Source organism: Symphalangus syndactylus, chromosome 3, assembly GCF_028878055.3.
Source record: "Symphalangus syndactylus isolate Jambi chromosome 3, NHGRI_mSymSyn1-v2.1_pri, whole genome shotgun sequence".
NCBI lineage: Eukaryota > Metazoa > Chordata > Mammalia > Primates > Hylobatidae > Symphalangus > Symphalangus syndactylus.
The window spans coordinates 116,836,928-116,862,754 of NC_072425.2; the positions used below are offsets into that span (position 1 = coordinate 116,836,928).

The 25,827-nt window shown below is 37.0% G+C and overlaps 1 protein-coding gene across 1 annotated transcript in view; it reads left to right on the plus strand.

Moving 5' to 3' along the window:
- The window catches only part of CNTN5 (contactin 5), a 1,372,716-nt gene that overhangs the window by 813,014 nt on the left and 533,875 nt on the right, over positions 1-25,827 (plus strand). The window lies entirely within an intron of this gene.

A 25,827-nucleotide genomic window follows, 5' to 3' on the forward strand; every position in this document is an offset into this window, starting at 1 on the left:
GATGGGTCTTTTGAGACAGCATACTATTTGGTTTTCCTTGTTTATCTAACTTTCCATTCTGTGCCTTTTATTGGGGCATTTTGCCTGTTTACATTCATGATTAGTATTGGTATGTGTGGATTTGATCCTGTCATCGTGTTGTTAGCTGTGTTATTTTGTGAAGTTGTTTATGTGGTCGCTTATAGTGTCACTGGTCTATGTACTTAAGTGTGCTTTTGTTGTGGCTGCAATGGTCTTTCCTTTCCATATTTAGCACTCCTTCAGGATGTTTTGTAAGGCAGATCTTTTGGTAACAAATTTCCTTAGCATTTACTTATCTGAAAATAATCTTATTTTTCCTTTGTTTATGATGCTTAGTTTGGCTGGATATGAACTTCTTGGTTGGAAATTATTTTCTTTAACCATGCTGAATATAAGGTCCCTATGTTTTCTGGCTTGTATGGTTTCTGTGGAAAGTCTCACTTTAGCCTGGTGGGATTCCCTTTGTAGATGACCTGTCCTTTCTTGCTAGCTCCACTTACCTTTATTTTCTTTCATTGAACTTTGGAGAATCTGATGACTATGTGTCTTTGAGATGGCTGTCCTGTATAATATCTTGCAGGGGTTCTCTGCATTTCCTGAATTTGAATGTTAGTCTCTATGGCAAGGTTAAGGAAATTTTAATGGAGAATATCCTCAAATATGTTTTCCAAGTTACTTGCTTTCTCTCTCTCTTTTTAAGGGATGCCAGTGAATCATAGATTTGGTTTCTCTACATAATCCCATATGTCATGGAGGTATTGTTCATTCTTCTTCAATCTTTTCTCTTTATTTTTGTCTGACTACATTCTTTTAGAGTTGGTTTTTGAGCTGAGAGATTCTGCTCTCAGTTTGATCAGTTCTGCTGTTAACACTTGTGATCGTATTATGATATACTTGAAGTGAGTTTTTCAGCTCTAGCAGGTCAGTTTGATTCTTTCTTAAAATGACATTTTTGTCTTTTGTCTTCTGTATCATTTTATTGTATTCCTTAGAATTTTTGGATTGGGTTTTGACTTTCTCCTGAATCTCAATGATCTTTATTCCTATCCATATTCTGAGTTGTTTTTCTGTCATTTCAGCCATTTCAGCCTGGTTAAGAACCATTTTCTGGGGAACTAGCGTGATCATTTGGATATAAGGAGAACTCTGCCTTAGTGAGTTGCCAGATACGTTGTGCTGGTTGTTTCTTATCTATGTGAGCTAATGTTCTTTCAATCACCGAAGCTGTTATCCTTTAGATCTTTTTTTTTGTATTTATCTTCTTTGTGTTCTTTAAATCATAGACGTTGTTATCCTTTGGATCTTTTTTTTTTTTTAAATTATCTTTGATATCTTTAGGGCTTTGAGTGTGGTGTTAGATGGATTCACTCAACTGGCTTCATTTCTGGTAGATTTTCTGGGGTCTCAGACTCGGCTCAGGACTCCTGGGCTGCATATTGTAACTCTGAGAGCAGTTATAAGGTCACTGACTTAGTTATCTGATCCATTGAGGTTAGGAACTTGCAGTTCTAGAGGACCTAAGGTTTTTCTGGGCAACCAAACACAACACTCTGTTGAATGTGCCAGCCAAAGTGCTTTGTCAGGCAGTTTCAGTGGGATCTGTCCTCATTCACACATGCCAGCAGCAATGCTATAGGGTGGAGTGCATGTTCATTAGCCGGGATGGGGCACTGGCAGGTGCGGGGTGTTGGCTTTTATACAGGTGTTTGTAGCAGTGATGGTGGCAATGCAGTGTGGGTGGGGGGCAGGGCCACTGGCATCTATGCACTCAGTCACACTGGTAGCAGTGTTGGCATGGGGATATGGTACTTGCAGGTACAGAGCTGGCAGTATTTGTGTGCACGTTCACTTCAGTGGCAATGGCAGTGCAGGGTTGGGGACAGATCTGCTGGAATCTGTGGGCACATTTGCACCAGCAATGGTAGCACAGTCAGGGAGTGGCAGGGTGTGCTCCAGCCGGCACTCGTAGCATGGTGGAGAGCATACACACATGCACATCCGTTGGGGAGGGGAGGTTGATGTCCACCTGTGTGCATGTGCGCTGGCAAAGTGATAGGGGAGTAGCCATAGGCAAGTGTGTGCTGGCAAAGTTGTATAGGGAAGGATATGGTGGGGGGTAAGTGCGAGTGACCTGGTGCACTTCACAAATGGCTGCTCTGCTGGAGCTCTCTGATGGTCAGGTGCAGTCTGCCAGCATATGAGCTATGATACGGGCCCCCAGAAGGCACTCTGGCTGGGCATCTGAGGCTGCACTGTAAGCAGGCACAGCCAGACTGAAACCCCAGGAGAGGCCAGCAGATAGGGGGCTGCTCTGGTAGAACTGGTCCCATCTCAGGGGCAAGATCAATCTTCTGTTTTCAGGTCCATTAGCTCTCCTAGGGCTCAAGTCTCCTAGAGAAACCCAGCAAGGCTTGGAGGATGGACATCCCTGGCTGAGCTTCACTGCAGACACTCCTGTGCCAAACCCTCTGGGCTCTACACTGGCTGGATCTTTTTCCCCTGCTACATCTCTAAGTAGCTCTCCCTGACAACTCAAGTGTCTCTGGAGGGCGTGTGGTCTTCTGCTGCCAGGATTCCAGGGGTCAGTGGTGAGGGCAGACTGCTCCTCACCTGCTCAATTCACTCCTTCCCTAGGAGTCTTTGAGTGCCAGGAATGAGTCCCAGGGCACCCTAGCTACATGCAGGATTCCCCATGCCCTCCCTCTTCTTCCTGACATCTGTGTGCTTCCTCCATCCACTCACATTGCCTTCCCTCTGAAGGTCTGCTCAGCGTACACCAGTCTTCCTAATGTTCTGGGCCGTTGGTGGCAGATATCCCACCTGGCTACATCTAGTCAGCCATCTTGACACTGTACCACATTTCTTAATGCAATCCACCATTGATGTGCAGTTAAGTTGATTCCGTGCCTTTGCTGTTCTGTATACTACTGTGATGAACATGAGAGTGCAGGCATATTTTTTGTAAAATGATCTATTTTCCTTTGGATATGTATCCAGCAATTGGACTGATAGGTGGAATGGTAGTTCTCGTTTAAGTTAATTGAGAAATCTCCAAACTGTTTTTCACAGTGGCTGAACAGATTTACATTCCCGTCAATAGTGTGTAAGTGTTCCCTTTACACTGCAGCCTTGCCAGAAAACTTTAAGAAGTCAAAAGATGTTAAGAAATCACTTTTTTGAATCGGTAATAACTGCCATTCTGACTTGTGTGAGATGGTGTTTCACTATGGTTTTGATTAGCATTTCTATGATGATGAATGATGTGGAGCATTTTTTCATGTTTCTTGTCCCCTTATATGTCTTTTTTGAGAAGTGTCTGTTCATGTCCTTTGCCCACTTTGTAATGGGCTTATTTGTTTTTTGGTTGTTAATCTGTTTTAGGTACTTACAGATTTTAGATATTAGATCTTCATCAGGTGCATTTTTTTTTTTTTTGTGGGTATTTTCTCCCATTCTGCAGGTTGTTTACTCTGTTGGTTTATTTTGCTGTGAAGAATATCTTTAGTTTAATTAGGTCCCACTTGTCAATTTTTGTGTGTTTTGGAATAGGATTTTTTAAAGTTAAAAGGAATGACTTATTATAATTTATTATTTTGTCATTTGTGAAATTATAAATGTACCACAATAAAACAAACACATTAAAAAAATAGCCTCTGCCTGTTTATCTTTTTTAAAAAATTATTTACTTAATTTTTATTTTAAGTTCAAGGATACCTGTGCATGTTTGTTACATAGGAAAACTTGTGTCATGGAGGTTTGTTGCACAAATGATTTTGTCACTCATGTATTAAGCTTAGTACACATTAGTTATTTTTCCTGATCCTTTTCCTCCTCCTAACCTACCTCCTCTTATAGGCCCTAGTATATGTTTTTTCCCCCAATGTGTCCATGTGTTCTCATCATTTGGATCCCACTTACAAGTTACAAGATGTGGCATTTGGTTTTCTGTTCTTGCATTGGTTTGCTTAGGATAATGGCTTCCTGCCCAATCCATGTTCCTGCGAAGGAAATGATCTCATTCTTTTCTATGGTAGAATTGCATTTAAGGACATAGTGAAAAATTGTTCCTCAGGACTACTGTCCAGATCAATGTTTTCTTCTAGGATTCTTGTAATTTAGTGTTTTGCATTTAAATTTTTATCGATCTTGAATTAATTTTTATAAATGGTGAAAGATCAAGGGTCCAGGTCCATTCTTCTGCGTACAGCTAGACAGGTATCCCAGCATCATTTTTTGAACAGGAGACCCTTTTGCCACTGCTTGTTTTTGTTGACTTCGTTGAAGATTAGATGACAATGGGTATTTGGTGTTATTTCTGTGCTCTCTATTCTGTTCCATTGATCTGTGTGTCTGTTTTCACATCAGTACCGTGGAGCTGTTTTGAGTACTGTACCTTTATAGTTTGAAGTCAGGTATTGTGGTGCCTCCAGCTTTATTCTTTTTGCTTAGAATTGCTTTGGCTATTTGAGCTCTTCTTTGGTTCCATATGAATTTTAAATAATTTGTTCTAGCTCTGTGAAGAATGATGTTGGTACATTCGTAGGAATAGTATTGAATCTGTAGCTTGCTCTGGGCAGTATGGCCGTTTTAATGATACTGATTTTTCTGATTAATGAGCATGGAATGTTTTTCCATTTGTTTGTGTCATCTATGATTTCTCTTAGCGGTGTTTGGTAGTTCTCTTTGCAGAGATCTTTTATCTCCTTGGTTAGAGATATTCCTAGGTATTTTATTTTTCATGTAGCTACTATAGATGAGATTATGTTCTTGTTATGGTCTTAGCTTGACTGTTACTAGTATATAGAAATGTTACTGATTTTTGTACATTAATTTTGTGACTGAATCTTCCCTAAGGTCATTTATCAGTTCCTGAAGCATTTAGGGTTTCTATGTATAGAATTATATTATCGGCAAAGAGAGGTAATGTCACTTCACCTTTTTCTATTTCAGTGCCTTTTATTTCTTCCTTCTGCTTGATTGCTCTGCTAGCACTTCCAGTATTACGTTAAATAGGAGTGGTGAGAATGGCACATCCTTATTTTATCTCAGTTCTCAAGGGGAATGCTTCTAGTTTTTGGCTGTTCAATATGATGTTAGCTGTAGGTTTGTCATAAATGGCTTTTATTATCTTGATGTATGTTCATTCAATGCCTTGTTTTCTGAGTGTTTTTATCATGAAGCAAGGCTGGATTTTATCAAATGCTCTTCCTTGTCTATTGAGATGTTCATGTCGTTTTTGTTTTTAATTCTGTTCATGGGGTGAATATTTATTGATTTGTGTATGTTGAACCCACCTTGCATCCTAGAAATGAAGTCTACTTGGTCATGAAGAATTAACTTTTTGATAAGCTGTAGGATAGTGTTTTGTGGAGGATTTTTGCATATATGTTTATCAGGGATATTGGCATGTAATTTTCTTTTTTTGTTGTGTTTTTGTCAGGCTTTGGTAACTTGGGGTGATGCTGCCTTTGTAGAATGAGTTAGGGAGAAGCCCCTCCTCTTCAATTTTTTGGAAATTTGGGTAGAATTGGTACCAGCTCTTCTTTGTACATCTTGTGGAATTTGGCTGTGAATCCATCTGCTCTGGGCTTCGTTTGGTTGGTGGGTTTGTTATTACTAATTCCATATCAGAAATTGATATTAGTCTGTTGAGGGTTTCCATTTCTCTCTGATTCAATTTGGAGACATTATGTGTTTTCCAGAAATTTATGCATTCCCTCTAGGTTTTCTACTTCTTGTTACTCTAGTTCCTCTATCTGGTATGTTACATTGTTTCTGTTTTTCTAACTTCTTGAGATAGGTATTTAGTGTAATAAGCTTTGTTTTTAACACTGCTGTTTTTGCATCCCAGAGATTTTGGTATGTTGTGTCTGTGTTCTCATTTATTTCATAGAAGTTTTATATTTCTGCTTTAATTTCATTGTTTACCTAAAAGTCATTCAGGAGAAAATTGTCTAATACTCGGTTTTGAGAGGACTTCTTGGTATTGATTTCTGTTTTTATTCTGTGCTCTGAGAATATGGTTGGTATAATTTCATTTGGCTAACTTACTGAGACTTGTATTATGACCCAGGCTGTAGTTGATTCTGAAGTATGTTTCATGTGTAGTTGTGAAGAATTTATACTCTGCGATTCATATGTGGAATATTCTGTAGATGTCAGTTAGGTCCATTTGTTCAACTGTTAGGTCCAGAATTTCTTTGTTAATTTTGGGCCTTGATGATCTGTCTAACACTGTCAGTGGAGTGTTAAATTCCCCCACCTATTATCATGTAGCTGCCTAAGTCTATCAAAGGTCTAGAAGTACTTTTATGACTAAAAGTGCTCTAATGTTTGATGAATATGTATTTAGAATAGTTGAGTCTTCTTGTTAAATTGAACTTCTTATCATTATGTAATGTATTTCTTTGTCCCTTTTTTTACCGCTGTTGGTTTAAAATATGTTTTTATCTAAAAATAATGTTTCTTTTTTATTTTCTAATGGTTTAACAGATCTTTCTTCAGTCTTTTACACTAAACCTGTGGGTGTTGTTTCATGTGGGATGGTTCTTTTGAAGACAGCTGGCAGATGGGTTGTCTTTTTTTATTTTACTCAAATTGCCACACCGTTCCTTTTAAGTACAGCATTTAGACCTTTTATATTCAAGATTAATATTGATATGTGATGTTTTGATACTATCATGAAGTTGTTAGCTGATAGTTTTGAAGGTTTTATTGTGTGGTTGCTTTATAGTTTCTGTGGGTTATGTACTTAAGTGTGCTTCTGCAGTAGCAAGTATGTTTTGTTTTGTTTTTTTCATTTCCGTGTTATTACTACTGTAAGAGCCTCTTACAAGGCTGGCCTAGTGCTAATGAATTCTCTTAGTGCTTGCTCGTCTGTAAAAGATTTTATTATCTTTCATGTATGAAGCTTAGTTTGGTGAGATATGAAATTCTTAGTTATAATTTTTATTCTTTAGGAATGCTGAAAATAGGCCTCCAATCTCTCCTGGCTTGTAATATTTCTGCTGAGAAGTCTGCAGTTAATCTGATGAGGTCCTCTTTGTATGTAATCTAACATTTTTCTCTAGCTGCCTTTAAATTTTTTCTTTAGCATTGACTTTGGACAATGTGATTACGCTGTAGCTTGGAGATGTTCATTTTCTGTAGTATCTTGCAGTTCTCTGGATTTCTTGTATGTGGATGTCTACCTTTCCAAGACTTTTAGCAACATTTTCTTGAATTATTCTCTTAAATATGTTTTCCAGATAATTTACATTTTCTCCTTTTCCCTCAGGAATGCAAATAATTCATAAGTTTGGTTGCTTTATGTGATTCCATATTTCTTGACAACTTTTTTTTAACTCCTTTTTTTTTAATTTATATTTTTGTCTCACTGGCTTATTTCAAAAGACCAGTTTAAGCTGTGAAATTCTTTCGTGTGTTTGGTGCAGTCTATTGATAAATATTTCAATTCTATTTTGAAATTCCTTAAGTTTCAATTCAAGAAGCTCCAATTTTTTTAAAAGATGTTTATCTCTTCCTTCTATTCTTGTATTGCTTTAGTAGTTTCTTTGTGTTGATTTTCAACCTTCTCTTTGGATATCTTTGGACTTTCTTGCAATCCATGCTTTGAAATTCTTATCTGTCCTTGGCATGTGAATGCCCACAAAGCATTCATATTTTTTATGGTGCCAGAATTCTGGAGCTGATTCCTTCTCATCTAGAGATACTTGGACTTCTAATATTTGTAATTATTTTTGTGCAGTAGGGTTTTCTCTTTGTTTTCCTACAATATTATTTTTGTTGTTAATTTTCCTTTTCTTGTTCTCCACCGAGGGTGTATGACTGTAGAGAATGTTGGGTAGAATCTTTTGTCTGTTCTTCTATGGACCTATGTTTTTCTGTCAGCAGGTTTTAAATTGGGCTGTTCAGTTTGACCTGTAGGCCTGTAGTTTGTGCTTAGGGGTAAGAGCCAGTTACAGCTAACATACTGGGTAGCTACTCGATCCTGGTTTACTAGGAGATTCTCTCTGCTGCCTCAGGGAATGAGCTGATTTGTGGAGTACACAGTTTTCTGAACTCCCTGATTAACTCTGGAGGGTAGGGGGCTAGACGTGCTTGTCCAAACCAGGAAGGCTCACCTACATTTCCCCTAATGGCAGGCACTAGTGCCACTTGAAAGGGAGAAACCACTGGGTGGCCACCAAGTGCCCAGAGGTGTGCCTCAGCATGCAGCTGTGAAACCTTCTCAGTTCCATGTTCTGTGTACAAGGTTGGGGTCGAGGGTGGGAAGGAAACCTAAACTCCTAATCTAGGAAAGTGACTGTTCCAGAGGCCTGGAGGTCTGCCTGTGCATTGACTGTAGAGGCCTTGCTGTGCCACAGTCTCTGCACAGGGAGGACAGGGTGACTTAGGCTGCTCATCCAGGCAAATAGGTTCTGTGAATACCTGGAGACCTACCTGGGCATGCCATGCAGAAGGGTCCCCTGCACCATGATCTCTTCACAAAAGAGATGGGGTGACTCAGGAAGCTGTTCCAGGTGAGTAGGTACTCCAAATGCTTGGAAATATGCCTGAATGTGGAGTGGAGAGGGCTCTGATGCAACAGCATCTATGCACAGGAAAGGTGGCATGGCTCAGGCTGCCAATCCCTGTGAGCAGGTGTTTTGAACACCTGGAGACCTGCCTAGGCATGGAGTGGAGAAGGTCCTGCTGCACCACAATCTGTGTTCAGGAAGGGTGTGGAGGCTCAAGCTGGTGATCCAGGTGAATGGATACTCCAAATGCCTGGAGATCTGCCTGGGCATAGAGCAGATAGTGCCCCCTGCACCATGATCTGTGTCCAGAAAGGACGGGGTGGTTCAGGCTGTTGATCAGGGTGAGCAGCTGCTGAAAATACATGGACATCTTCCTGAGCATGGAGGAGAGAGGGCCCTGCTGCACCACAATCTCAAGGGAGTCAGTTGGAACACCCAGCAATGACACGCAGATGAGTTCCAGTTCACCGAGCTGGCCCTGGCTGCAGGTCTTGTTACCCTGGAGAAACCACAGCTGTAGTAGCTCTTCTCCCACCCTAGGCCTGTGATGAAGGACAGCATAATTCCGGTGCCTTTTCATAATTCTGATTGGAGGTCCTTACCCTACTTTAGAGCAGGTGACCCAAGCTCTGGCCCAGGACTAAAATGCCTGTGCAGCCACACTGCTAGGTCACTAAAGAATTACTGACTTTGTATGTGCCCAGATTAAAAACGGTGTCCTGCTCTTGGTCCTGAGTTTGGGAAAATGCCCACAGGTTTTGCTGGTGTCTTTTCCTGGCAGTGTCTACTGTTTTGGACACGGGAGAACACTATGTTGCTCCTAGATCCTCTCCGTAAATTAGCTCTCTAAGTTAGCCCCAGGGCATAGGAGAAACAAAGTGCCCTCCCTTTTCCTGGGTTTCTTGGATTCCATTGGAAAGGTGAATCACAGAGGGAGGCTGTATGTTTCTCTCATGTGCTGGGGTTTCACTTTTATGAGCTACGTCCCGTTACAGTGCTCTCTTCCCTGAGATCTGAGTTGTCCTTCACTTTTCTGGTGGATTTCCGTTTTCCTTCTTGAATTAAAGCGCACAGAATTGATCTTTATGAACTCTTGCTCTTTCCAAGTGGCCGAGACATCTTAAAATCCTCTAATCTACCATCTTGGGTTTTCAAAAATGAGATGAAAAACTTTGAGTAAACTCTTAGTGGGGTCTTTAAAGTCTTTTTTTTTTTCTTTTATAAAAATGTAATGGAAGCACATGTCAGAAAATACCCAAGTACAAAATGCCAAAATCTTCTACTTTTTATACCAAAAGGCTGGTGGTTTTCATTCAGTATAGTTACACTGTATTGAATAAAAATAATTTACAAAATTAAATACGTATAATAATGTGTTTTACAATATGGTAGATATATTTATTTGGAAAAAGTTACTCGATAAGTTGATTAAAGGAAAGTCATTTACCTAATGTGTACCCTAGCTCGCAAAATGTGTTTCCTAGATTACTACTTAAAGAGAAAATCTTAATATCAACTCAGTCAGTTAACAAAAACATAATGTGATATTTAGGAATAGTGCAACTTGTCTTTTAAAAAATTAGATTTTTAAACCGTTTTATTCTTCAAAATTACTTTCTGAACTCTAACATTATACTGAACATGTCAATTCTCTCAATTCTATTAGTTCACTTAAAGCCGTGAGTCTACAATAAGGTATGATTTTTGAGATAGAAAAAAAAAAACTCAGTAAAGTATGATATTATAACATTTAATTTTATTTTTATAACCTTACAACTACCTTCAAATACAATTCTTACATCTTTGCAAAGTAAAATTCTTTACATCAGCCCCTTAATCATTAGCTAACATGGCACAAGCTCTTAATATGGAAGGAGTAGAATATTTTAAAAATATAATAAAAATGTATATACAAAATGTGTTTGAGCCTATGTTGATAAATAGAAGTACATCTTACAGAATATGGTAAAATGATTTATAAATTTTATTTTTTAAATAACTTTTATACATATATACATATAAAATATATATACATATATTATACGTATATATGAGAAAAACCACCAACATTACATTTTTATAAAATATTCAGTGCTTCATAATGGAATATATAACAGGATTAGAAAAATAGCAAGTTCAAAGGCTGAAAACAAAACATGGCATCATCTATTTGAGAAATCATAGGCAATTGTTTATTGAGGAATTAAACTCTGAGAGAAAACAGGAAATGGAATATATAAATTTCGACAAATAAAGAGGGTCTTGTCTCTCAGAAGAAAATTGTGCTTTGCCTTAAAGGTTTGAAATAATAAGTGCAGTATTTTGGTCAGGCCCGTAACATGATCAGAAACATTACTTGCATGGAATTGCGGAGTATAGACTGGAAGGATCTGGGCAAAAATTAGGAAAACAGAGTTAACTAGAGCAGTGCTTATGGGTATAGAGAAAGTAGAACTTGGAACTTCTGGAGGTTGGGTTAAATTTACCAATACCTGTGGAACATCCGGGTGTTTCACCTAGGCAATTACATAAAAAAGCCTGAAGGTCAGAGGAGAGATCTGAGCTATTTGTACAGAATACCAAAACAATCCACGTCTATAAACCTTTGTTTATATAGAGAAAAAAATTAGAAATATTGTTTGTCATCATGAAGGTAAACGAACTTGTTAATTGAACTATTTTCAGCTAGTTGTTTTGGCAGCTGTAGACACAGCCTTGCAATCACTACTCATTGCAAGGTGAAACCCTGTCTCTGCTAAAAATACAAAAATTAGTCAGGTGTGGTGGTGCACACCTGTAATCCCAGCTACTTGGGAGGCTGAGGCAGGAGAATCCCTTGAAGCTGGGAGGCAGATGTGGCAGTGAGCCAAGATTGTGGTACTGCATTTCAGCCTGGGCAACAGAGCAAGACTCTTCCCCCCACCCACACACACAAAAAAAGATACGTTCAATACATGAATACATAAATAAATCAATCATAAAGAAAATGATCAATTAGTTCTGCAAGATAACAATGTAAACCTTTTCTTCAGAGTATGCTATTATCAAATTGAAAGCAAAACACTACAGTAAATGAAATCCTTAATCATCAGTGTATAAAGTGCTTTTAAGAATCAAGGAAAACAAATCAGAACTCAACAGGATAAACGACAATATTTGATACACAATTTAATGATGAACTGTGTATACATGGAAAAATGTGTCTAATAAAGTGCAAATCTAATGATGAAATATGATTTCCACTATAATGTAGAAAGTAAAAAGATAATAGATCTTAGCCATCATCTAATAAAATGGTATACAAAATAACATAAACGTTAAAGAAAATATTGGCACTATAGCTCCCCACCCTCCAGGGGAAGTAGTGTGCTTTCATAAACCATGGTAACCAAAGAATGAACACTTTCAATATGATATAATTAAACATTACGGGAAAGAATGAATTAGGGTTCTTTATGACATTTGGCTAAACATGCTAGCAAGCAAAAATACACAAATGAAGGTCACATTTGCAATTATTATAAAAGTGTCTACATTTTAATTAGGTAGCTGATAAATGTCATTGAGCCTTAGCCACTGACCAACTGTCATTTTTTAAAAGGAGAAGAAAAATGCCACCTAAAAAGCCAGAATTTTTTGCATTGTCATGAAATTAAAAGTTGTAACCACAATAAAGTGTGTTCAGCACTGAGCTGTTAAATGGGCTTAGGGACAGTCTCAAAATTTAATAAAGAAGTATTTGGACAGCATGTGAGGTGTCACTAGTAATACAAATTTTCAAGCATTGTTTTTTTAAAGCATTGTGCCTTTATTGTAAAACCACATAGAGCCACATAAGCCTTGAAAGTCTCTTCTCAGAGAGTACAAGTGAACTTTTTTTTCTTTGCCTGCAGATTTGAGTTAAATTCATTCCTTATTAATTTGGATTAAATATTCACTGACTTTCTCCCTCCAATGACAAACTAATCTTCTTAACCTCACACAGTATTGTACCTGACCAAAGAATAAAATAAATTGGTATCTCATCTCTTAGATATTCTTTAGTTTTTGGAATTTTAAATAGTATTTACTTGAAAATTATTTGTCCTTATCCCCTAAAAAAATAAATGTGTCAGCTAATATGAATCCCCCACTAAATTTACTTACAAAAGTACCATGGAAGAAAGTAAATATATAAATACTGTGTATGTGAGTGAGTGTGTGTGTGTATTGTCTTTAGAGTTATTCTGACTGATACTTCTGAATCCAATTTTTTTAACTTCTAATAAGAAAATTCAAAAGACAAAATAGGTCGGGTGCAGTGGCTCACGGCTGTAATCCCAGCATCCTGGGAGGCTGAGGTGGGCGGATCATGAGATCAGGAGTTCAAGACCAGCTTGGCCAACATGGTGAAACCCTGTCTCTGCTAAAAATACAAAAATTAGTCAGGTGTGGTGGTGCACAACTGTAATCCCAGCTACTTGGGAGGCTGAGGCAGGAGAATCCTTTGAACCTGGGAGGCAGAGGTGGCAGCGAGCCAAGATTGTGGTACTGCATTCCAGCCTGGGCAACAGAGCAAGACTCTTCCCCACCACCCACAAAAAAAAAAAAAAAAAGATACGTTCGATACATGAATACATAAATCAATCATAAAGAAAATGATCAATTAGTTCTGCAAGATAACAATGTAAACCTTTTCTTCAGAGTATGCTATTATCAAATTGAAAGCAAAACACTACAGTAAAGGAAATCCTCAATCATCAGTGTATAAAGTGCTTTTAACAATCAAGGAAAACAAATCAGAACTCAATAGGATAAAAGAAAATATTTGATACACAATTTAATGATGAACTGTGTATACATGGAAAAATGTGTTTAATAAAGTGCAAATCTAATGATGAAATATGATTTCCACTATAATGTAGAAAGTAAAAAGATAATAGATCTTAGCCATCATCTAATAAAATGGTATACAAAATAACATAAACGTTAAAGAAAATATTGCTCTTTTATGATGCTAACAGGAGTCTAAATATTAAGTCAAAAATTCTAGAAAACAGTTTTAGCAATAGCTGTTTTCACTTCAGAAATATTACTTACAGTAATAGTCATAAAGATTTATGTACAGGGATATTCCTGTTTGGTTATACATGACAGATAAATTCATCTATAGGGATATGGTTGAAGAAGTTTTAACAAAACACGTAATTGAAATATATAATCAATTAAATGCTTCTGAAGGACATTTGTAACAGAATTAAATAATTATAATTTATGTGTGTGTGTGTGTGTGTGTGTGTGTGTGTGTGTGTGTGTGTGTGTTTTAAGATGGAGCCTCACTCTGTTGCCCAGGCAGGAGCGCAGTGACCTGATCTTGGTTCACTGCAACCACCACCTCCCAGCTGAAAGTGATTCTCCTGTCTCAGCCTCCTAAATAGCTAATATTACAGGTATGCACTACCATGTCCAGCCACAATATAATATTAAATAAAAATTAGAAAATTACGTGTATAAACTGATTCCAGTTTTCTTCGAACAAAACAAAAGTCTTCCTGTGTCTCTGTTGGCATATCTCTCCATAAATCAAATGAAGATAAATCCAAGTTTGTTTTTGCAGAGTATTCTATTTCTGGATATCAAGATCAGAGATGATTTTGTTCTGTAGTGAGCATATACTTGTTTATAATGAGAATATTTAAAACTAGAATTCAGAGGACTCTTCAGGTACCACCGTTTTGGATCTGAACCCTGTAACTTATTCCCTACGGGAAAGAATTAGGAGTAGGGACCTTCTGTGACCCTGAAAGCAACACCAAAAGAAATAAATGGTAGCTGATTCTCATACCGATTTGGGAAGGGTACTATAGTGCTTTGAATTGAATTCATTTGTAAAACTTTTGACTTGAGAAGTAGTAGAGTTTGTGATGCATACATAACTTAGCCGAGAAACAGCAGTTCCACAGCTGGAAGTTGCTTTCTGACATTAAGGTTTTGTTCAATATTGTGCAAATATTATGGATGAGGCAAATGTGTGGACACTGATGGTGAGAGTGACATATTAAATCAGCTGCAATATTTTAGCCCACTTGATGTCTTTGTTTCAATTTAAGTAACTGGACTAAATGTGCTGTCAGTTGAGGCTAGAAAAATCACAGCCACACCAGATGAGTGAATTTAAATGGATTTTTACAGGTATTTAATCCGTTAAATGAAAACTCACCTAACTTAGCTAAAAATGTCATTGGGAAATTTTCTTTTGATATCTTTTCTTTAAAGAAATTGCTTTTAGTTGCACAGTTTCCCATTTACTCCTGTATGTGCCTCAGTAACCTGTAATTCCTAGGGTCAAAGCCGTAGGTCTGCTTTTGAAGAAAAATTGCCGTAGAGAAAAATCACTCAGGGACTTCAATAATTAACTCACCTTGCAGGGATTCCTAGGCAACTTTTTCATGTGCTAGGCAGCAAAATAAAAACCATAAACATATTTCCAATGTCCATATTCCCATTTGTGAGAAATGACCAAAGCTCAATTCAAATTTCACCTCTACTGCCAAGTACTTTTTCTTGGTATCAGCTGCTTCTTACTAGATGCTCCAACATGAGTTAGCTTGAACAGTAATCCTATTATGCACCTATTCTTCTTTACCTTTTAAGAATGTGCCTTGTGATTTGAGCGTCACAGTGAGCCTTTGATCACTGGAAAGACAGTGGCAGACAGCTAAAGATGATAAGCATAGGGTTTCTTTAATGGTAAAATATAAAGAAGTTTATTTGCTCAGAGCAGCTATACAAGCAGGAGCCAGTGTACCCACACAAGTAGGAAGACACAACTTCTTTGTCCCTACCATCTTGCTTACAGAGACACACATCTGCCCAAGATAGTACCCGTGTGGAGTGAGGATTCCACCATGCCTGAGAACAATTTTTATTTCCTCTATGGGGGAGAATGATGTCAGACCCTCTTAATGCTATATGCTTCTATTAAGTGTAAAAATAAATTCACTTATAGCCCCAATCTGAAGACAACTAAGCCTTTTCGCTAAAACCAATTGTGACTATAGTTTTATCTGAGTGGCTCTGTTGCTAAGTTTTGTTGAAATTCCATGATTATAAAGTGATCTCTTTGAGGTTTATTTTTTTTTCTCTTAGTTTGTAAGAACTCTTTGAAGGCAAAGATTGTATGTTTTATTATACTTTTTAATTTCCATAGTTACCTTTTAATGTGGGATACATAATCATTTCACATGTTAAATAAATTTTAAATCCTATATTGCATTATTTGTGTCTATGTCCAAAAATGTCATAATTATATTTGGCCATCTAGGATTCCATTATATAATTAGCCGTCTTGCATTCCATTCCTAAATCAAGAATTGAATGAGTACACCCCGCCTTTTATAGACTCTATGTTCTGCACTGCACCATAGGAAACACTGAACATGATACTGAACGTAAACACACGTTTATTTTCAATATGACTGCATATGTAAAAGCACAACTCGCCCACAGAATTGTTTCTAAAATTGGGAGGAAATACATTTTGTGTAATTATTTTCTAATTGCTAAGCAGTGTTAGCTTTTTTTTATTTATTATCAAATACTGTCTGATCTATCTTAAACACACAGAGAATAGGAAAGTAAAAGCTAATATAATCATTACCGTTAAAACTTTACCGAAATGTTTAATTATCCAAAACAAGAGGGAATTCTTTAATTACTAAATTAATTTGGTTATACTTCTCAACTAGCTCCTGCCTGTGCTAATTTCCTCAGTGATTCATATTCATATTCATATTGTGAAGGAAATATCAATTTAATGCAATCATATATTATGCTCTTGGTGATTTAAAGAGATAGAATCCTAACACTATAGGTTTTTAAAAACTTTTAACAACCATGAAAAAAATATAAAACAAGAAAGCTGTTAGAATCTCCTTTTTGGCAATAAAAGTCTATAATACCGAGTTTAATGTGTAACAATGTTTATGCTCTATCTGTGAATACAACTAAGCATTTACGGTTTAGAAAAGAATATAAAGTAATCTAAATCTTAAATAATTATGATTATAAATATTTACAGCATACCTGAGAAACAGTTGTAGAAATAATTTCAAATCATGCTTCTTTTCCCTTGTAAATATGTCTATTTTTTCAATCTTATGCAAGGAACACCAGGAATGCAGTGCTGTTAAATTTTTTTCTTGTATCTTAGAACTATCAAAGTTTAAATGCCTGACTCTAGTGCTTTAAAAATTGTGAATTTCATCCTCTGCATATGCTTTTTGCTCTTGAAGCTACAACACTGTAAACTTTACACGTAATACATTTCTTGGAGAAAGTGCTGAGTTATAGAGTACATCTGATTCGGGCTATTTCAAACTCATATGCCATAGATGCAGACAACCAAATTGAAATGATGCACATTATTTATAAATTATTAACCATTTCTAAATATGCTTCACACGACTGGCTTTGCTGAGGTGTTTCATCCATCCTTGCAAGCTTCATAAAATAGTAGCAGGCCAAAATTGCACAGTTAACATTAATTCTCATCAAAGAGAGGACAGCCTTAGCAATTACTTTGAAAAAAGTCAGGTATCAAATTTCTTTATGCTGACTTTGATGCCAAATGGAGTCACACTGCAGGCTTGGATATTGTATGTCTTCTTTTTTCTGTATACTCTGTCATGAATACATAGTGCCACTCTTTGCTGTCTGACATATAAGTCCATGATTGAATATTAATATTCCCAAGAATATTATGCTCTCAAGAGCATCACACATCATTTGGTACTATAATTTATTTATATTTTTATACAAGAGCTTAAATAGACATTTAAAATCAAACTTCAAAAGTAGGGAATACATGATTTATATGAATATCTGTCATTTCATGACTTTTGGTTGTTGCTTACCCTTCTGTACCAGTAAAACTTAACAGCATCGTGTCAGGAGTCGAGAGAAAAGATTCAGATACAGAGTCCAATAGTGATAATACAGTTTTATCAATCAGTATTTTAGGAGCAGTACAGTTTCTTGTAAACATACCTCTCATATTTAGGGACAGAAATAGAATTCTGAAGTTTTATTGGTGTCAGAAAATAAGGAATATTTCGATGATAGCAAGTGATTAAATACTTTAAAATATATTTTTTATCATATTGGCATTTTATTTTATCTTATTCATAAATATTGCTGTAAAGAATTTTAGTTCTACATATTCTGATCCATTATTTTATTAATATTTTATTTATAATATTTATAATTTAATATAGCTATTTATAATATTAATATTTTGTTAATATTATTTACATTGAATGGCAATGTTATGATCTCTCAAATGACCTTTTAGGTAACGGAAAAGAATGCTATTAGTTCCAAGGACTGCAAGTGGTGGCAATGTCATTCTGACTCAATGGAGTACAGTTTTATTAAATAATACAAGTTTGGTTGTCCCAGGGTCATTATATTAGGAAATATTTAATGAAGGCATTAATATTTACTCCTACCCAACCTCCAGCTGGAATTTCATGGCGTGAGACCACTAGGTTAATTGAGTTTTATCACAAAATCTCTGGGCCACTTTAGAAATAACTTTAATGCATGCTCCCTAAGGTCTAACCTGTAAAAAGTGAGAAAATAGAAAAAGAAATGATTAACATGTAACTAGATTCAGCTGACATCTTCAGCATTGTTATTTATTAAAAGACTGAGCAACTGATGGAAATTTTTCTCTGAAAAGAAAAAGGTATGGGTTTGAGGAGAATGGGTAAGATCCTAATTATCCATCCTGTATGATGGGAGAATAAATGGGCCAGGAAAGTGAAGTAGTATTTCCTGGAATATCAAAAGGCCTACTGGAAGTCAGTTATCACACATTGAGTTCTTCCTTCCAAACCCTGAACAGGAATATGGAGAAAAGATGGGTACATGTTGCTTTGGCCAATAGAATCACAAGAATATATACTTGTGGAGTTTTCTGTAGATACATAGAGTCTATTCATATCCAAAACTTTTCTTTTAGAATTTGTTTTTGGGAATACACCTGTTAGGAAAATAAAAAATGTAATCATTTCCTTTCCACTCTCCACTTTTTCAGTTCCTCAGAGTAAAATGAATATGACAATTCGGTATTCGTATTCTCATTTTGTGACCCAGTCAAAGCTGGACAGGGTAAACTCAGTATTCAGTTGTACTCACAAGAGTGGTACAGGATAATAACTAAACTCTAGATAATAATAACACAAAATAATACAGAAAATGTATTGGGTTCTTACTATCAGACAGGTATAGTTTTGACTGTTTTCTATATATTACTTTATTTGATCTTTACAACAATCTATGAGGGAATTCCTATTGTTATCCTCAATCTAAAGTCAAGGAAGCTAAATCACAGAGCTATTCCTATCTTGCTCAAAGGCACAGAAATATTACGATGTGGAATCTAGATTTGAATTCATGCCATTCGACTTTGGAACCTCTATTGCAAACAGATTGACTGACAGAGCTAATCTCACCCAAAAATTCCATTCAGTAAAATGAGTGGCCAAGATGGAGGAGGAGGATATATGCATCATAGCCAAGAGTGGAGTTTTTATTCCCAGGAACTGAGCCATGATGGCAATACTGTAAGAATACAAGATGTTGGCAAGTTTTCATTCAAAGGCACTCTGCTTTTTTTTTTCTCCTTTATGTTTATTACATGTATTATAGTTCTTGGTTTTATAAATTTTTAAAATAATTTTGTTTGTTTAATGTCCCTCTACTAATATTTTACCAATTGGTAAAACCCTCTACCAATACTCCCAGATTGTAAATTCCACAAGTCAGGTATCATTTGTGGTTTATTCATGACCATACCACCTGTTCCTAACCCATTGTAGGCATTCATTAAAGAGTTATTGAAAAAATATCAATGAAGTTTGAATGAGAAAACACGGAAAAAAAGAATGTTAGAGGTTGCTGAAAGAATGCAAGGGATTATGTGTACAAGGAGTCTGGTCCAGACCCCATCAGAGCATCACTCAGCATTTCTATTTCACTGAGCCTCTGAATTCTGAGCCCAGAATTTAGATCAAACCTACTCTGCTATTTCTTTAAGTGACAGCTCTTGGGGTGATGAATAAAAACAGTTTCTGAATCCTGAATATGATTTACCAAATGGTCTGTCTTAGAAGAAACCTTTCCATTGACAGAAGTGTGGAAATTGTTCGGATCTGAAGCAAAACCACAAAAAGAGAGTAGAGAGGTTTTTGTTTTGTTTTGTTTCTACTAAAAGTAGGAGTTTGAAAGAGCATAGGAAAATATTAGAATATCAAAGACAAGTGAGTTCAAGTAACTGAGACTAAAGATGAAATTCCTCTGGGAGAGAGCTGATGTCTATGAGTAAGATCGTTTCAAGGGTACTTTAGGTGGAGAAAAATGTTTCCTCGGGTAGGCCAACATTGAAGAGACAAAGAAGAACTAAAAGGAGATAAAAAGTTTCCAGTGAAATAGGAATAAAGACATGAGGTTGTGGTAGCTTGGAATTACATAAAGACAGTATTCAAAGGAAAAAGAAATAACTAGCTGTGTCATGCACTCCTAATAGGTTTAATGTAGTAAAAAATGGTCCTTAAACTTAGCAATATCCTGGTAATTTTTATCTTTAAAGAGAGACATTGTGAAATGATACAAGGAAGAGATCTTATAAAAGTTCAAGGGAAAAAGGGGGGATAATAATTGAATACTTTTACCATATATAGCACTTTCAAGGAGTCTTGTAATAAAAGTTAGGTGAGAGGGATGATAAGGTCATGATAATTTTATTTAAAAGAGAACTTTTTATATAGTTGGGAAAACATTCTAACAAGCATACAAAAAATTGATGCTGAAAGAGAGACAGAAGGAATCATCTGGAGAGATGTCCTTGAACAGTCAAGATGGAATGGAATTCAATATGCACAAATACAGGGATTGGCCTTTAAGAGATGTACAGACATCATTCATGTGCCTCAGCTCATATTAATGAAACAAGGCTGAGTGCATGCGTGTACAGGCAGATGGTGGGAGCGTGTGAGGGACTGTCTCTTCTGATTGCCTCTATTTTCTTAATAAAATAGGAAGCACCATCATCAAGAAGGTCAGAAAGGTATGGGTTTGAGGAGAGAGGGTAAGATGCTAATTATCTATCCGGTATTATGGGAGAATAAATGGACCAGGAAAATGAAGTAGTATTTCCTGGAATCTCCCAAGGCCCACTGGAAGTCAGTTATCACACATTGAGTTCTTTCAGCATGATACTGTATTCTTAATTAGCAAGGGAAAGAGTTAGCCTGGGAAAAAAACAGTCCAGGGTGAGAAGCAGTGTGCCTGAAGGTGCACTGAAGGAATTGAGTAAGGTTACGAATTATGAACTTTAACCTGGAAAGGGAGGGAGTTGAGGAAATGGGAGCAGGGTGCAAAAGAGTGAAAGAGTGTTAAGATCAGTAGATTGTAGGTCTTGAAGTAGTTAAGATGCCAAACAGAAAGAGATGAAATTATGTATTAGTCCGTTCTGACCCTGCTGTAAAGAACTTCCCCAAACTGAGTGATTATAAAGGAGTGATTTAATTGACTCACAGCTCCATGTGGCTGGCTGGCTGGCACGGCCTCAGGAAACTTACAATCAAGATGGAAGGCAAAGGGGGGGCAGGCACCTTCTTCACAAGGTGACAGTAGAGAGAATGACTGAAGGTGGATCTTGACAAACACCTATAAAACCATCAGCTCTGATGAGAACTCACTGTCACAAGAACAGCACGGGGGAAACTGCTCCCGTGATTCATTTACGTCCGTTTGGTTTCTGCCTTCACACCTGGGGATTATGAGGATTACGGAGATTATAATTCAAGATGGGATTTGGGTGGGGACACAAAGTCTAACCATATTAAATAATATAAGATGTACAGAAAAACACACTTAAATGTAGAAAGGGGATGCAGCTATATTCCACCCTCAACAGATTTCTGCATTTGTTAAATTAATTTAGTCTCACAAAGTTGAGCATTAGACAAAGTCCTATCAATGAAACAACATTTCCCACTTATTTATGCTAATAAATTTTCAGAGATGAGAATCCTCAGAACTAAGACTGAGGAGTGGGGAAACTCCGAAGAGACGTCATAGAAAAGGGCTGGGCAGCTAAGAAAGCACAAAGTTGGAGAGTTAAAAATATTCCTGAGAGAGGAAGAGACCCCACAATACTGTAAATCAGTTGCACTAAGACCATAAGACTGATGAATGCCACTTTCTAAGGACTGGGCTTATATGTCAAATAGAATGGAAATAATAATGCAGGGGTTTCAGACCACGTCCAGATCTTGAAAAGTCCTCTTCATCCCTTATCTCTGAACTCACTTTTACTGAACTCTGTATGCAGTGCCCTGTGTGGTGCAGGCAGGAAGCTGTGATACTGCTGTGTGCACACCCTCTGCAGGACTAGCTTCCCCACATCTAATACACTTGAATTGATTTAACAAAAGTGGGTCTCTGTTGAGGATGAAACATAAGTGAATCCCCTTCCTCTGTTGAAATTCAAGTATTGGCATTTCTGTCTATTTCATCTTATTATTCCATCTCTTTTTGTCTAGGATCCCAACTCCTTCAAGACTTAAAATCGACTCATGTTAATACCCTGTCAGTTTCTGTACCTTGCTCCTATCTCCTCAATTCTCTCCCTCTCCAGGTTAGAGTCCGTGGTCCGTAACTTCATTCACTTCCTTCAGTGAGCCTTCAACCACACTGCCCTTCACCATCAATTATTTTCACAGACTAACCTCTTAACCCCTAATTTAAATTCAACTATTAATAGACTATTGCTAGAGAACACTGATCTTCAAAACTATTGACTGCTCCCTTGTCTGTATTGAAAGACTTCCGCTTCCTTTGACTTTGTGACATTCCACTTTTCTACTTTTTTCCTTCCCTTTCCAGATTCGAGTAGCTCTGCTTTTTTTCAAAAAAATGCTAATGTTGGTCAAAATTCCATTTTCAACACCCTGTTTCTTACTTCACATACTTCCTTGGCAAGCTTACCTATTCTCAGTTTCAATAACCATCTATTTGGTTACCATTTCATAATCTCTCTGACGAACCTGCATCTCTCTTATGATTGCAGAGTCTTAACATCAACATGAATGTCCTGGAGGCACCATAGACTCTCCACGTGTCTAAAACTGAATTCATGAGCCTTTATCTCAAGCTCTTGCCTTTTCCTGCATTCTTATCTATCTTCCAGTGGAGGCAACCTTGCCTGATTTTTCACTTTTCTTTAGTGCCTCCAACCAAATAAACCAATAACCTTATTTACTATTCCCATACGTATTATCTCCCTATTTCTGACCAATCTTTGCCTATATTACAGCTTTCGACCCTTGAATCATCTTTATTCGGTTTTGTTCAAATTCCGTACTACAGCCAGAGTGATCTCTCTAAAACTTACGTTGCTCTCCTTTCAAAGCTGTACCAGTTTAAGATGACATGCTAGACGTTTAATCATCGGCACCTTGTTTACTTACTTATTCAGCCTTACATGTCCTCCCACCTCTCTCCGTCATACTCTGCGCTCCTGTTTTAATCCACCAAGCAGGCCATGGTGCCTTTACTTTCTAGGTTTTTATATATTTTCTTCCCTGTGTAGAGTATCTTTCTTTCCCTACTGAAGACTTGACTGAGCTAATCACTAATGAACTTTCAGGACTCAGTTTAGGTAGAATTTCCACTGGAAAGCATTTTCTGATGACTTAAAGCTGAATGAGAGTTTTCTCTACCCATGCGGGGAGCCCATAGGTCCTTGAATTTACTTTTATATCACATGATACTAACATTGTATGAATACTGCCTTTTTTCCCCACTAGATCATAGCTTCTTGAGGGCTAGGGCAGGATTATTCACTTTTGTTTCCCTAGTATTTGGCACCTACTAATTTGTTATCACATGTTTGTTGAATGAATGCTTGAATGAATGGATGAATCAATTGCCACATTTCTAGCAACAGCTTTGGATTCACATTAGTTGATGAAAAGGGAATCTTTACTGCAACAGATAAAACTGATTACATAACAAAGGAAGACCTGGTGTAATACACATAGCCAAGTTAGCATTTGGCTCATCTCTGTATGGAGTGGCACAAGTCCATTTCTGTACCTCTTAGTGTTTGGTTACAATATGTGTAAGATTTATAGCCACAATGATGTTCCTGGCCTTTTTAAACCTCATTATGGCCTTTCTACTTTTCAAGTTTTTCATTGATTATCCTTATCTGGCTTTAAGAACTAGACACCACATTATCATATTTCACTGTAATTGTTAACACCAGTCTGGGATAGTTGTTTTTTGTTTTTTGTTTTTTTCCTTTATAAATGAGCAGGGCAGAGAGTTAAAACACAAAGCAATAGACTGCACTGAGAAACGAATACGTTCAGAAACTAAAACTACAAACTACCTTAAAGGAAAACTCATTCAATTTTCATTACCTTACACCTCTAGTGCCAAAACTTGCATTTAATTCCATGTTTTAAAGGAGATTTTATGTCTACCCATAATCTGTTGACATATAGTTTGCCCAAGGGACGTTAGCTCTTTTCAGTTAAAATTGATCCACCTTCATCAGACTTGTGGTTGACCAGCAAAAAGTCAAGGACATGAATCTCTTAACACCTCCTGATGGGCTTAGGCTACACACATCATGCTCATTTTAAGTGTGGAAAACATCTGAAAATATACTTTCTTGAGTTTCAGAGAAATCATATTTACAACTTCACAGAACAGAAAATGTTAAACTTAATTTGATGCTTAACACCTAAAGTGTTATTTTCAAATCGCAGAAAAATGCTTTTTGCATTCTAAAATATCTCTATAAGACAGCATAATTATTCTAAATAATTTTAATTAATGATGAGAAAGCTTACTTACAGTGATACTTTTTTAATCAAAAATTTAGTTAGCAATGATGAAGTTTAAAGATACTCTGAACAAAACTACCTCATTCTTTTTTTTTTTTTTTTTTTTTTTTTTTTTTTTTTTTTTTTTGAGACAGGGTCTTGCCCTGTTGCCAGTCTGGAGTACAGTGGCATGATCGCAGCTCACTACAGCCTAAACCTCCCAGGCCCAAGCAATCCTCCCAGCTCAGCTTCCCCAGTAGCTGGAGCTACAGGCATGTGCCACCACATGTGGCTAACTTTTTGTGCTTTTTGTGTAGATGGGGTCTCACTGTATTGCTTTTGCTGGTTTTAAACTCCTAGCTGAAGTCATTCTCCCACCTCGGCTTCCCTGAGTGCTGGGATTAAAGGCATGAGCTGCCGTGCCTGGCCACAAACTGTCAGAGTCTTAGAAGTATTTCTAAGATCAGCAAATTGTCCAGCTTAATTGATACTGGACATATAAAAAATTTCCAATTTCTTATTTCTCTTTAGAGTTCATCATAATTAGTTTGTATTTTTTTTAAATTTGATCCATATACTAAACTTATTGTTTCTTACAGACATAAAGGAAAGTTAGTTCAATCCATTTCAGGCAGGATGCTCAACCTTTGTAACCAAACACCTCAGGAATTAAAATATGAAATTTATCAATAATCAATAAAAATGAAAATTCCATCAGTTTCCACACTTAATAGTATTAATCTGTATACGTTAGATAATAAAACCTAGAAAATAAATTTCATTCAATTTTTTTATGTTCCATAGTGAATTTGACTACTTTTCAAGGACATGAGGTATTACTTAGAGCCTAGTCAAAACACATGTGCTACATTGAACACACCTCCTACTACATAATAAATTTTAGTAAATGAAGTTCCTATCTATATTTGTAGAATATAAGTGAAATGTTGGTTTCCTCACTGCATCTTAATAAGGAAAGAACTGATCTATGTGAATGGGTATTGTAATATTAAGGTAAACTTTTAAAAGTTAATTTACAAATTTTCCTGCCTTCTTTCCTGCTTACCTCTCTGTTGACTATCTTCCCTTCTTTCCTACTTACCTCTCTCTCTACTTGCTTTCTTCCTTCCCTTCCACCACCATTTTTCCTTTTCCCTCTCCTCTCCTCTCCTCCCCTCCCCTTTCCTCTCCTCCCCTCCCCTTTCCTCTCCTCCTCTCCCCTTTCCTCTCCTCCCCTCCCCTTTCCTCTCCTCCCCTCCCCTTTCCTCTCCTTCCCTCCCTTCCCCTCCCCTCCCCTCCCTTCCCCTCCCGTCTCCTCCCTTCCCCTCCCCTCCCCTCTCCTCCCCTCTCCTCCTTTCCCCTCCCCTCCCCTTTCCTCTCCTTTTCCACTCCTCCCCTTTCCTCTC